Source organism: Mirounga angustirostris, unplaced genomic scaffold (assembly GCF_029215605.1).
Source record: "Mirounga angustirostris isolate CCGP_5_RB_7025 unplaced genomic scaffold, mMirAng1.0.hap1 SCAF_10, whole genome shotgun sequence".
Classification (NCBI taxonomy): Eukaryota; Metazoa; Chordata; class Mammalia; order Carnivora; family Phocidae; genus Mirounga; species Mirounga angustirostris.
In genome coordinates this window covers 30,508,706-30,520,155 of record NW_026991718.1, presented here as the reverse complement: position 1 = coordinate 30,520,155, position 11,450 = coordinate 30,508,706, and the positions used below count along the sequence as shown (strand labels likewise).

Sequence of the window (11,450 nt, the reverse complement as noted above, 5' to 3'; positions counted from 1 at the left end):
AATAATATCACCTGGGTTTCAAGTTTTCAAGTTTCAAAGGGAAAAATAAGCCTTGTATTGAAATGGCTGATTATGGAATCCAAAGGACCTGTGATCACGCAAAAGTGAGAGGTGGGAGGGTGTTTGTGGGTAAAGAAAACTTCTAAGCACTTTCTTCTCTGTACCTCTCCCTCCTGGAGAATCTGCCATCCGGCTTTGGTTTTTTAGACCTACCTTCTGTAGGGCCCTCGGAGATAGGGAAGAGAAGCCAGGCTTTGCAGTTGGAAGACCACGGCTTTTTGAATGAGAAAATTGTTCACAGCTGTGTGTTTTCTAGGTTGAACAGCTCAGCCTCTTCCAGTTTTGCATGTAATTATCTTGGCAGTAGGAGCTGGAGAATTTGTCTGCACTGCAGTGTGACTCTTCAATGAGTGATTGCCTTACGTGTAAATCCCAAGCATGTTTTTATTCTGTCCTCTAGTATTCTACTGAGCAGAGTGTAGAAGCGACGAATTCCTTCAGCTGTCCCGTTATTAGGTCACTGGCGATGGGGTGACCACTACATCCCAGTGGGCCTGGGACTGTCTTGGTTTGAAAACAGAAAATCCTACATCCTAGGAACCCTCGAGGTCCTGAGCACCCTCCAATGGTGCACTGAGGCTGCTTGGAGGCAAAGAAAGACAGTGGAGGAGTAAAGCAGCAAGCAAAGTGGAGACCAAGTGTTACTCCTAATAGAAATGAAGCTTTGGGGGCGCCTGGGTGGCGCAGTCGGTTAAGCCTCCGACTCTTGGTTTCAGCTTAGGTCGTGATCTCTGGGTCGTGGGATGGAGCCCTGCGTTTGGCTCCATGCTCAGCATGGTGTCTGCTTGAGATTCTCTCTCCCTCTCCCTCTGCCCCTTCTGCTCATGCTCTCTCTCTCTAAAATGAGTAAATAAATCTTTAAAAAAAGAAAAGAAAAGAAATGCGTCTCTGGGAGGGAACCAGGTGGCCAGGCGGCACCACTGAGGAGGCCGTGAGCCCGGCTGTTCTCTCTCGAGGGCCTAGGCAAAGCTGTGAGACCCTGTCCTGAGGAGGGGGTGTCTCCAGGGGCTTCTGCCTCATTGCTTGGCTGGGAAACTACCTACCTTTAGACTTCCTAGGAAAAGTTGCTCTATTTTTCTTATGAGACTCTGGCTGACAAAAACCTATAGCAACACAGTCTGCTATATGAGGAAAATCAGCATGAATTCCTGCCCTATGAAAACCTCTTTTCTGGCTCTGTGACAAAATAGGCCCCAAGCAACAGTGGCTAAAGGCCTGGCGCTTCTCTACAACACACACACAAGAAGCTTGGACTGTTGTGTCTAATATTGTTCCTTTCTCAAAGCAATCAGAATTTCTTGCAAGTCAGTTGAGTCCATTTGTGGGACAGGAAAAAAAAGACATTTGAACATCAAATAATGAATATAATGATGGTAAATTGGTACAGGGTGAGTCTGTGAAAGGCCATGCGTTCATCATAATACTCTAAAGCAATAAGTACATAAAGATGTTCTAATACAACAGAAAGGTGAATGTAATCAAACAGTTTATTAGGATATGTAGGTATTCTTTTAGAAAATATTAAGTACATGTCTGTTTTAAAGTATTGGTTTGTGTTTGTTTCAGGAAAGAAGAAACATAGGGACCTCTGAGTCAGCCAAGCTGTCCCTGAAGTAGAATCTCTTCCAAGAACAGAAGGAACTCATGGGCATCTGTGGTCATGTTTACTGATCAGGTAGGAAGGGGGTTAGTGAGTACAAGGAAGGCTCAATGGCGAGCTTTCCACTGATTAATTATCCAATATTCTTAAGAGGGGAGGTAGTCTTTCATTTCTTAAGAGATGAAGCCTCAGGATGGCCCCAGTAATGAGAAGAAACGGCTGCTTAAAGAAGGCACTGTTTTTTTGTTGGAAGGAGGCCTGAGCTTTCTTATTGGGCGGCTGGGGCTGCAGGCCACTGGGTGGGGGGCGGCACTGGTAGAGGTAGTGGGCCTGGATGTTGGCCGCGATCTCAGCCTCCCCCTTGGCCCCGTCACTGAGCCGCTTCTCCTCGTACAGCAACTCGTCGTATGTCTCCGTGGAGAACTCGAGGTTGGGGCCCTTGACAATGTGGTCCACAGGTTAGCTCCTACTGGGTATTGAGTAACTTTGCGTGACAGGAGCAGGGAAGCTGGGGAGACAGATGGGGCCTCCCGGTAGAAGCTGCACTAGATGGCCCTGTCGATGTCATAGCAGGTGGCCCTGTGGGTGACATGGGCCCCATGGCTCAGCCTCGCTGGTGATGGCCTGGTAGGGGCAGGTGGCCTGGCAGAGCTGGCCTGCAGTGCATCTCCGCATGGATGGATGGATGGATGGTGGTGCGGTGCATGCTCCCTGTGGAAGCATGGACCCAGTGGGCCCTTCTCAGGGGTAGTTGATGGTGGCGGGTTCCCAGAGCTGGCTGCTCAGGACCCTGCCCAGGCCTCGGATGAGCTTAGTCCATAGCAGGGTCCGAGCTGCCCTGTTGGTCACCGATGTCATGTCCATCGGGGGCTCCTGCATGTTCAGGAACTTGTAGGTAGGATGTCCTGCACATGCAGCCTGGGCCAGGGCACAGAGCAGCATGACTGTGGTCAGGCTGTGCATCTTGCCCTGGCCCTCCTTCCCTTGCCCAGTGGCCTCAGCCATTCATTTTCTTAATACAGCTAACAGAGCAGGCCAACACATCAAAATCATAGAGCCAGACATGAATCCATCAGTCATGCAAATTTAATGACTGCCTTATTTCTGGGAAACAAGTCACACAACAATGAAAATCTATCTGAACTCAGGGACATAACTGCCATGCTGTGATATGAGGAGTGTACTAGTTATCTATTGCTGCGTAACAAATTGCCCCAAAACTTTGTGGAAAGCAGAGAAAGAGAGAAGCAAGAGGAAGAAAAACACATGTCTGGTCTGGTGGCAGGGGCTGAAGCCTAAGAATACTGATGCCTAAGATCAAAATAAGAAACAGGGGAGGTTGGCCACTCGGGATATTTAAGGGTGGGAGGGGATGATGGGGGGTGCTTCTTAAAGCTCTCCAAGTGACTGCATTATGCTCCCAAGGTTGAGAAGTGCTGTTCCAGAGTGTGACTTGCCAATCTGAATTTACTTTAGTCACACCACGAGGCTGTGGTGGTGGGAAGGTGGCTATTAACATTTGTTGAGCACCAGCTATGAATCAGGTTCCATGCTAGGAATTTTGTATAGATTCCCTTACTCCTAGAGAGGCAGTAAGTCAGTATTTTCACTATTTTATAGAGGAAGATACAGAAACTAGAAAGATTTATTATATCTGACTGTCTTAAACAAAGCTTGTTTCTTACACCATATCAAACGGTATGAACTAAGGCCCCAAAGAGAAAAGACTATGGAAGATAATGCAGATAAAAGAGCTAGTTTGGTAGATTTCTTTTTCTTTTTCTAAAGATTTTATTTATTTATTTGAGAGAGAGAGAGAGAGAATAGGGTGGAGGGGCAGAAGGAGAGGGAGAAGCAGCCCCCCCACTGAGCAGGGAGCCTGATGCAGGGCTCGATCCCAGGACCCTGGGATCATGACCTGAGCCATGCTTAACCGACAGAGTCACCCAGGCACCCCTAGTTTGGTAAATTAGGGGTTTACCAAAATTAGGGGTTTACCCTCTAGTTTGGTAAATTTCAACCTGAGCTCTAAATAGATTGAAAAAGATGAAGCACTACTAGTGATATTACTAAATTGCATACAGTCAGCTGTGAAATTTGGTCACAAAGAGAAACAGCATGTGCTGGGCTACAGAGAGCAGGGTGTGGGGAAGGGGTTCAACCAGGGGCAGCAGTGACTGGAGAGGGACTATGGAGGAGGAATGATCTGGTTCCCAAAGCTGGGGGTTTAAATGTGGAGCTCTCTCCCTGCCCGTGCCCCAGGGTGGCAGGGCAGAGGAACCGAGCCGCACGAAGTGAATGGCAAGATGGGAGCTGTGGGAACGTGTTTCCTTGGCTCTGGTTAGCTCCTACTGGGTATTGAGTAACTTTGCGTGACAGGAGCAGGGAAGCTGGGGAGACAGATGGGGCCAGGGAGGAAGGGTCAGGATATGCAGATTTCAGAGCCTGGGGAGGCCAGGAATGATTCTGGGAGCATCACAGCTGCTGCTCTGGAGAGCAAACAGTTCATTTCAAGCTGGGGAGAACTAGTGTCTGGTGGCTTAGGGTTGCTGTTGTCAGCAGTTACTAGAAAATGTTTTGAAGCAAATATGCTTATGCAAACACACCCATGCATAACTCATTCATTCCTAAATACAGACTGAACTTTTTTCCTGCAAAGGCAAAATGCTACAAAAGTGTTTCTGCATTTTATTTACTTGGAGAGTAACACATTAGGATTCCCTTCCTGCAAGAGCTACGTGTTCCCCTCGGAACACAGAGCAGGTGATCATGCTAGACCCGCGCTAAGCTTTTCCTTTTCTGAACATTTGGTATCATCAGGCTCTATTTACAGGCAACCATGTGGCTGTGTCTCAAGACGATGTCCCTCGCGGCCATTTCTTAACTCTGGTAATTCACAAGGCGGCTGGCGTTACCCTGGGAAGTGATTTGAGCAGGACTTCAAAAACCCCTGGTGGCTGAAGAATGGTTGAGGTTAGGAGCCAGACCAAATGGAAGGATGGCCATGGTGCCAGCTACCAAATGGACATAAATGAAAGAAAACCAGCCACCCGATCAACCTCTCATGTCCTGCACGGTGCCTCAGAGGCCACGGAATAGTGGCTCTGGCTTCCCCAGACAGAAACCCATGGCCAAGCAAGAACTGCCTGCATCCTGAGGCTGCAAGGTGCTCTTCCCAATCACAGGACAAGGGAATGTGAGGTCACTGTCAGAAGTCTGAGCCTGCGGTGAGAGTCGGCTCCCACCTTTCTGATACTGAGCTTGAGAGCTAAGCATGCTCTGACTCCTGGGGAGCCCCCTCAGGTACATCTTGTCACCTCCCATTGCTAAAGCCATTCCTAAGCACCACAGGCTGCTTTGAGTGGTTGAAGAACCTAGCCCTGTAGTCAAGCTGGGGGACAGTCTAGGAGTCAAAGGTGAGGAAACGGGGGAGGGTATACATTAAAGAGACAAAAAGGGATTTTTTTGTTTTTGTTTTTGGTGCTGGTGTCTGAAGCTGTCCTGGGACCCAGATCTAAACTCTGTGAAGTCATTACCTACAGGGGATGGAGAACTCTGCCAATCTGAAAGCTTAACAGTCAGTACTGAATACAGCTCTGAATCAGCCACCTAGTGCTTCTCTTCTGTGTACATTATTATAGGTTATATTTGGGAGAGAGAACCCACAGGGTTGTCATATGGGCCAGGCAGCAGATAGGTTGGTACAGGAAACTGCCATTTTGTAGGTTAAAGTTATAAAAAGCCATTGAAAATGGCTCCCATTTGGACCATTTTTGGGGCCTGTAAAATGGCTCTTCCAGGAGGTTCTAATATTTTCTAGAATTTTGTGCCTGGGTCTATGCTAGGCACTGCAGAGTTACCAGAAATGTCAGAACCACCATTGTCTGTGGGAGTCATCCAACTATGACCCGTGGGCCAAATATGGCCCAGTGCCTGTTTCTGTAAAGTTTCACTGGGACACAGTCATGCCCCTTTGTGTACTTACTGTCTGGGACTGCTTCCGTGTGACCAGAGTTGTGTAGTTGAACGACTGTACCATCCACAAAGCTTAAATCATCACTGTCTACCCCTTTACAGAAAAAGTTTGCTCACCCCTGCATCACACAGCATGAGAGACAATGATCATTCATAAAAACTACCATTTTTCATCGATAATCTAACACCTCTTCTTTTTCTGCTTTCCCTTTCATCATTATTCTTTTTCCTCCTCTAAGTGTCTGAATTTCTCATCTCCCCTTTCCTCAGTCTCCTTCACTGTTCTTGCTTGTTCCTGGTCTGTTATTCCATGTCCCCATTCCTTCATGCTTTCCTCTGTTCATTTTCCCTCCCTCTCATCCCCTGCTTCTGCTCTACCCTCGTCCATCTTCACCCGAAGCCTTTTACTTCTTCTTCTTCCACTTCTTTCCCTTCTTCTTTTCATCAGTGCCTCCTCCTTGGAACATGTTGGCTCCGTTGACTTAGGAGGGGTAGGCTGGTTCCCCATCTCGCCATTCAGAGCAGCCTTCTCTTGCTCCAACACAGCCTTGTGTTGGTTTCCCTCTTCAGATCTGCCCAGTCCATGGAGCTGGTCTGACATTTAACTGGTGAGGAAAGGTAGCATGTCCAAATCAGTGAACATTTTGGTTGGTTAGTTGTCTGCCCTGATTGGTCAGTGTTGAATATTTTGAAAATCATTCCTGTTATAAGATCATCTGCTTTAGCTAGCCAGACAGCTCAAAGTTTAGAAATGCTGTGCAGATACCTTTTCTTAGGAACTCCGTTAGTCCCTGTTTGTGGGCTCAGCCTCTTGAGTTTTAATGAGGCTCTTACTGTTTTTAATAGCATTGTGAAGCAGTGTCTAAAATCCAGAAATTAAGTCCATTCAAAATTAGGTTGGGTCTGTGTGCTGGTTGATGTCTTTCTTCCCACAAAATAATGTGTTTTGAATCTGAGACACTTGTGGTCAAATGCTTCTCAGAAGCATGTACCGTTGGTTGCTAAAGACTTTATTATGCAATAGTGTAGGGGGAAAAAATCAAAACTGGGTAATTTGGAATCATTTTTAACTAATTTTCAGAGATATACTAAACCTTGTCACACCATTCATCATCAATGCCAGAGTGACAAGTGGCCTCATATAACAGGGTCACCAACCACCAAGCCAGCCCACGGCTGAATTGAGGGGAAAGTGCCCAGAACACAGCAGCCTCAGACTTCACCTGGCTTTAGGGAATGCTGCCTAAAATATATTTCAGGGACAAAAACTTGTTGCATTTGTCTAGAATTTGAATCTATTCACTCTAGTTACTTTTTGTATCCTTTCAAAAGTTTTTGTTAAACACTTGCTCTCTTTTCTCAACACTATGGTAAGGATAGTGATTCTGATTTCTGTATAATACATTTTTGAAACTTTTGGGCAAACCACTTAATTATTGTATCTAACAGAAAAGTCATAAACTTGATATGGAAAGAAAGAGAAAGGGATTCAGCCAAACAGTATATAATAGATATTTGGGGTTGATCCTGCAGCTTCTATTATTTTTTTCCCATTAGTCCTCATTTCAGTTTGGGAATCCATTTGTCTCGACACAATCTGATTTGGGAGGTGGAGCATGTGACCCAGATCAGCATGTTTGACTCCTTGGTCATTGTGATTGGTTCTGGGTGGACATGTGACTAAGCAGATCCAACTAGTGTGAATTTCAAGACCCCTGCTTGGAATTCTGCTCAGAATCAAGGCTTGTCAATTCTTCTAAGTGTCCCTTCTTTTCTTCCCTTCCTTTGTGTTCTTACCAACATTAGACACGTCGAGGACTTGATCCGCTCCCTCCATCTCCCTCCATTGTCTACTCCCTTGAATCCATCTTCCTTACTCTTGCTGGACTCATATCCTCAAAGAGACTTTTAAAACTTTACTGGATTCCATATTAATGGAAAAATAAAGTGGACATCACTCAGCATGGCATTCTGTGTGGTCCATTCATGCAACCATTCTAGCTCTTTAACCTGGATTGCCTACAGGTTCAACTTAAACACAAGAATAGAATGTCTTTTTTTAAAAAATATTTTATTTATTTATTTGACAGAGAGAGAGAGAGAGTGAACACAAGCAGGGGCAGTGGCAGAGGGACAAGCAGGCTCCCTGCTGACCCTGGGATCATAACCTGAGCTGAAGGTAGATACTTAACTGACTGAGCCACCCAGGTGCCCTAGAATGACTGTTTTTTTTGAGGGTGAAAACTTTATGTATGAACTGTGTTCATAGTCCCTTCCAGGGATGTCCTCAGGAGGCACTGAAATCTGAGAGTAAGCTTGGAGCTAGACCCACGTTGTGGGCATTTATGCTGGTGAGTACCAGCACTAATAGCCTCAGAGCTAACAACCCCAGGACCTGTGAGCACCACATCCTTTATAAACTCTTCGGAACAGTGTGTCCTAGCAAAATGTGTATCCCTTCCAGATATTAAATAAACTTATTAAAGTGATATGTATATTGCATGTGGTCAACTCTGAAATCGTGGCCATTTTAAACATTTGTGACTTTAACATTAAGCAAAACAGATATTGGTTAATGTCTAATGATTCTACCTCTTTGAACATACGTTAGTATATCGAGTATATACTTTCTTGGGACACTCTGTAGTCGGAAGCCATGGAAAAAGTGTCTGTTGACTTATTGTAATCTGGGAATTAGTGCTGCATTGAGAGGAGTCTCTATTTGCTTTTTTAATAACAGAAACCTTGGCCCATGCAGGTCTGTGTGCTCTGAGAGAATGTGCTGAGCCCCAGCCTTGTTTTTCTCTTGCTTTCTATGACAGGGTGCTCCTCCCCACAAGCCTTTGCCAAACCTTTATGCGTGTTGAATAAAAACATTCTGAATATGAGCTCATTGCATGTGAAAAAGGGCTTAAACAACAGCTCGCCATGTACAAGTAGATTGGACTTTTTCAGTCAGTGTTTCAATTCAAATTTCCTGAAGTTTGGACACCTGCATGCGGTTCATTCAGTATCTTAGCATCCCCCCTCTGGGCTGAAGTGCAGCACTTGGCTTCCTGCTGTAGATTAAAACAATGAATAAAGATTCATTTGAAGGAGCCATGTGGATAGTGTATCTGTGGCTTTAGGTATTGTCTATCTCAATGGCTGACTTGGGATGTACTTACATATACAATGACCCATTTTGCTGATTCCAGGTTCAAAATAAGAATTAACATTCATGAAAACCATTTCATCTGGCCAATGTTGATTTCAGCTAGAAATCAAGTCAGTTTAACTTCTAAAAGAAGAACTAGTTTTTATCTCTTCTTTATTTTCATGGAGGAAGGGAGATCTAGGAGTGAATTTGGCTTCTTTAGGATGCAGGGTCAGGGAAAACCAGGTGAGAATGTATGAAGAAGACAAGAATGGATTGGGGAGGGAGAATGGGAGATGGATGGTGAATGGATAGTCTTCACTGCCTTGCAAAGTCTTACAGGGACGTCCGCTGACCTGGTACTCCCTATTCTCTCTGAGGATTGCTTAGCCCAGAACCCAATGACCACACCAGTCAGAAAGTCATCACATAGTCATGTATTTGTGCTTAAATAACTGAATTTGATTTTTTAGACCTGCCTTAACCTGAATCCTTGACTTATTGATGGTGAGATTGTGGAGAAGTATCGCAGGATGTGACCCATCCTCCCAAGAATAGTGAAGAGGATGGATAAAAGTCAGAGGAGGTGATTCATTGACCAAGGATTTATAAACCATATTAAGTTCAATAGTAGATAATACATAGAGGAACTTTGAGTCATACATGTTTATCAGTTTCAATAGATATTGATTGGCCTTGCCCTCTCTAAAATGTTAAGCTTTTATGGGACTTTTCTTAAAAATGTCTCTTGGTCAAAGGTGAAGAAGTTACTGAGTTGCATTTGGGCTAGAGTGGTCAGCCTGTCAGAAGGCAAACATAAACTCATTGGAAAGTAGTTTTATAGATGAAGAGGCTCTGAAAATATGAGACTTCTGATATATACTATGCCTTTCTTTTCTCTTTGCTTCCTTTGGCAGGTGTCAAGTTTTCAAAGGACAAAGAAAAAAAAAACTTATCTTCTTTTGATGACTCTAAAGAAATGCTTATTACCAAGGATAGAGGCGGGAAGTGTATCTCTCCTGTGTAACTTGGGGTTCTCTCAAAAAACCCCAGGTGCAGGGCTCTTTGGGAGCTCAACATGGCTGGTGCCTTTCTAGATGCATGCTGGTGGGTTGGGTTTCTCCCCAGGTCATGAGGCATGGCCTAGAGGGACTTTACATTTCCTGATGGTTATACCCAGCTCTGTATGGAATTGGAGTAGAATTGGAATCCATGTTGTAAGAGAAGAGGCTTTCCACATTGAGCTGGGTTTTCCAACATCTTGGATCTCTTCTCTTCCAAATCACATTTGCAATCGTCACTGAGCTCAGAGACACTTGTCTTTTTATCTTTTCATCCAGCCCTAGGTGTCTTGCTGGGCAGAATTTTGCCTTTTGTGGGGAAGGGGTAGGGAGGGTCCTTTCCAAATTAAACAAGGAGAAAGAAACCGTCAATATGAGATGAACATATTTTTTCCTGCCTTGTTACATAGTTTTGTAAATCACAGTAAAACCACACTTTGAATGACTGGAGGGCAGACCAGGTGAGTGAATGATCTGAAATATTGAGAATTATGAAAAGGAGGCAGGTTATTACTAACATGTGTATGTAGGGATATGAACTAGGGGCTAAGAAAGTGTCCTGGGCACACCCAGGTTAAGGGTTTGCCGGTTGCTTTAACAAATTGAGAAATGCCATTTGTACTTAGCATGTTTCTTGTTGGTAAGCAAATATTTCCTGCTGAAATTTTTGAAAACAGCTTATGCTCCTGAGTAGCTTAGACTTCCTCCTGTTTACCTTGTTGCTGACAGTAAAGAATATGTTATAAAACCTTTTGCTGGTGTAAACCTTAGATCACTTTGTATCCTGCTAAGGATGAGCACATCATCAACGACCAGATAATCAGACTTTAGCGTGGGGTTTGTATTGAAAAGTTGCTAGGACTCCTCTGAGGAATGTTTAAGAGAAGGAGCAAAGTGGAGTCGAGCCATTCAACAAATGTTTGTTGAGTCTCTCTCTTTCCTGCCCACTCAGTTCTTGATGTGGTAAACTAGGGTCATCTGAGTAGAGTAGCTAAAAACAAAAATAAACAAACAGCACCAACACATTCTTCTAACCACACTGTACCATACATACTTCTTCACTCCTCACATCTCTCAGCCAAAAGGCCAGCAGAGGGTAAAATACAGATTTGAATTTCACTTTCCCTTATTCTCCCCCAACTCGGGATTAGGGACTAGACAGTAGGAGGTGGAAAGAAGAGAAACAAAATCTGAATAACCACAAAAGCAAATGGCTTTGGGGTGAATTCTAAAGCAGACCACAGGAAAAGGAAATCACTAAATATTTGGGCTTTGTGTGTGTGTGTGTGTGTGTTTGTGTTTGTGTATGTGAACTTTTATTTGAGTCCCACTTCTCTTTAAAATACCATCTAGTCTCTCTTTGCATGTACTTCTTGGCTCCTAATTTCCTCCACATCTTGAACGGGCCTCGTGTTCATCTCTGAACATTATTTTCTTTTGAAGTTCATGCTTCTTCCTCAACTTAGCTAAAATAGTGAACATTTATGAATTTTATATTCTCTACTCTGGCTTCAAGTTTTCTACCAGCGTTTGAGAAGTCAGTCATAACTTACAATTTCTGAATCCCATTTTTTTTCTTCTCCAGTTTCTTTTTCTCATAGTTCAATATTTGATCTAT

The 11,450-nt window shown here is 44.3% G+C and overlaps 1 pseudogene; it reads right to left on the bottom strand.

Annotated features, from left to right (window-relative positions):
- Nucleotides 1-1,789: 1,789 nt before the first annotated feature.
- LOC123850733 (NADH dehydrogenase [ubiquinone] iron-sulfur protein 8, mitochondrial-like) lies at nucleotides 1,790-2,623 on the bottom strand (annotated as a pseudogene).
- Between the last annotated feature and the right edge of the window lie 8,827 nt (nucleotides 2,624-11,450).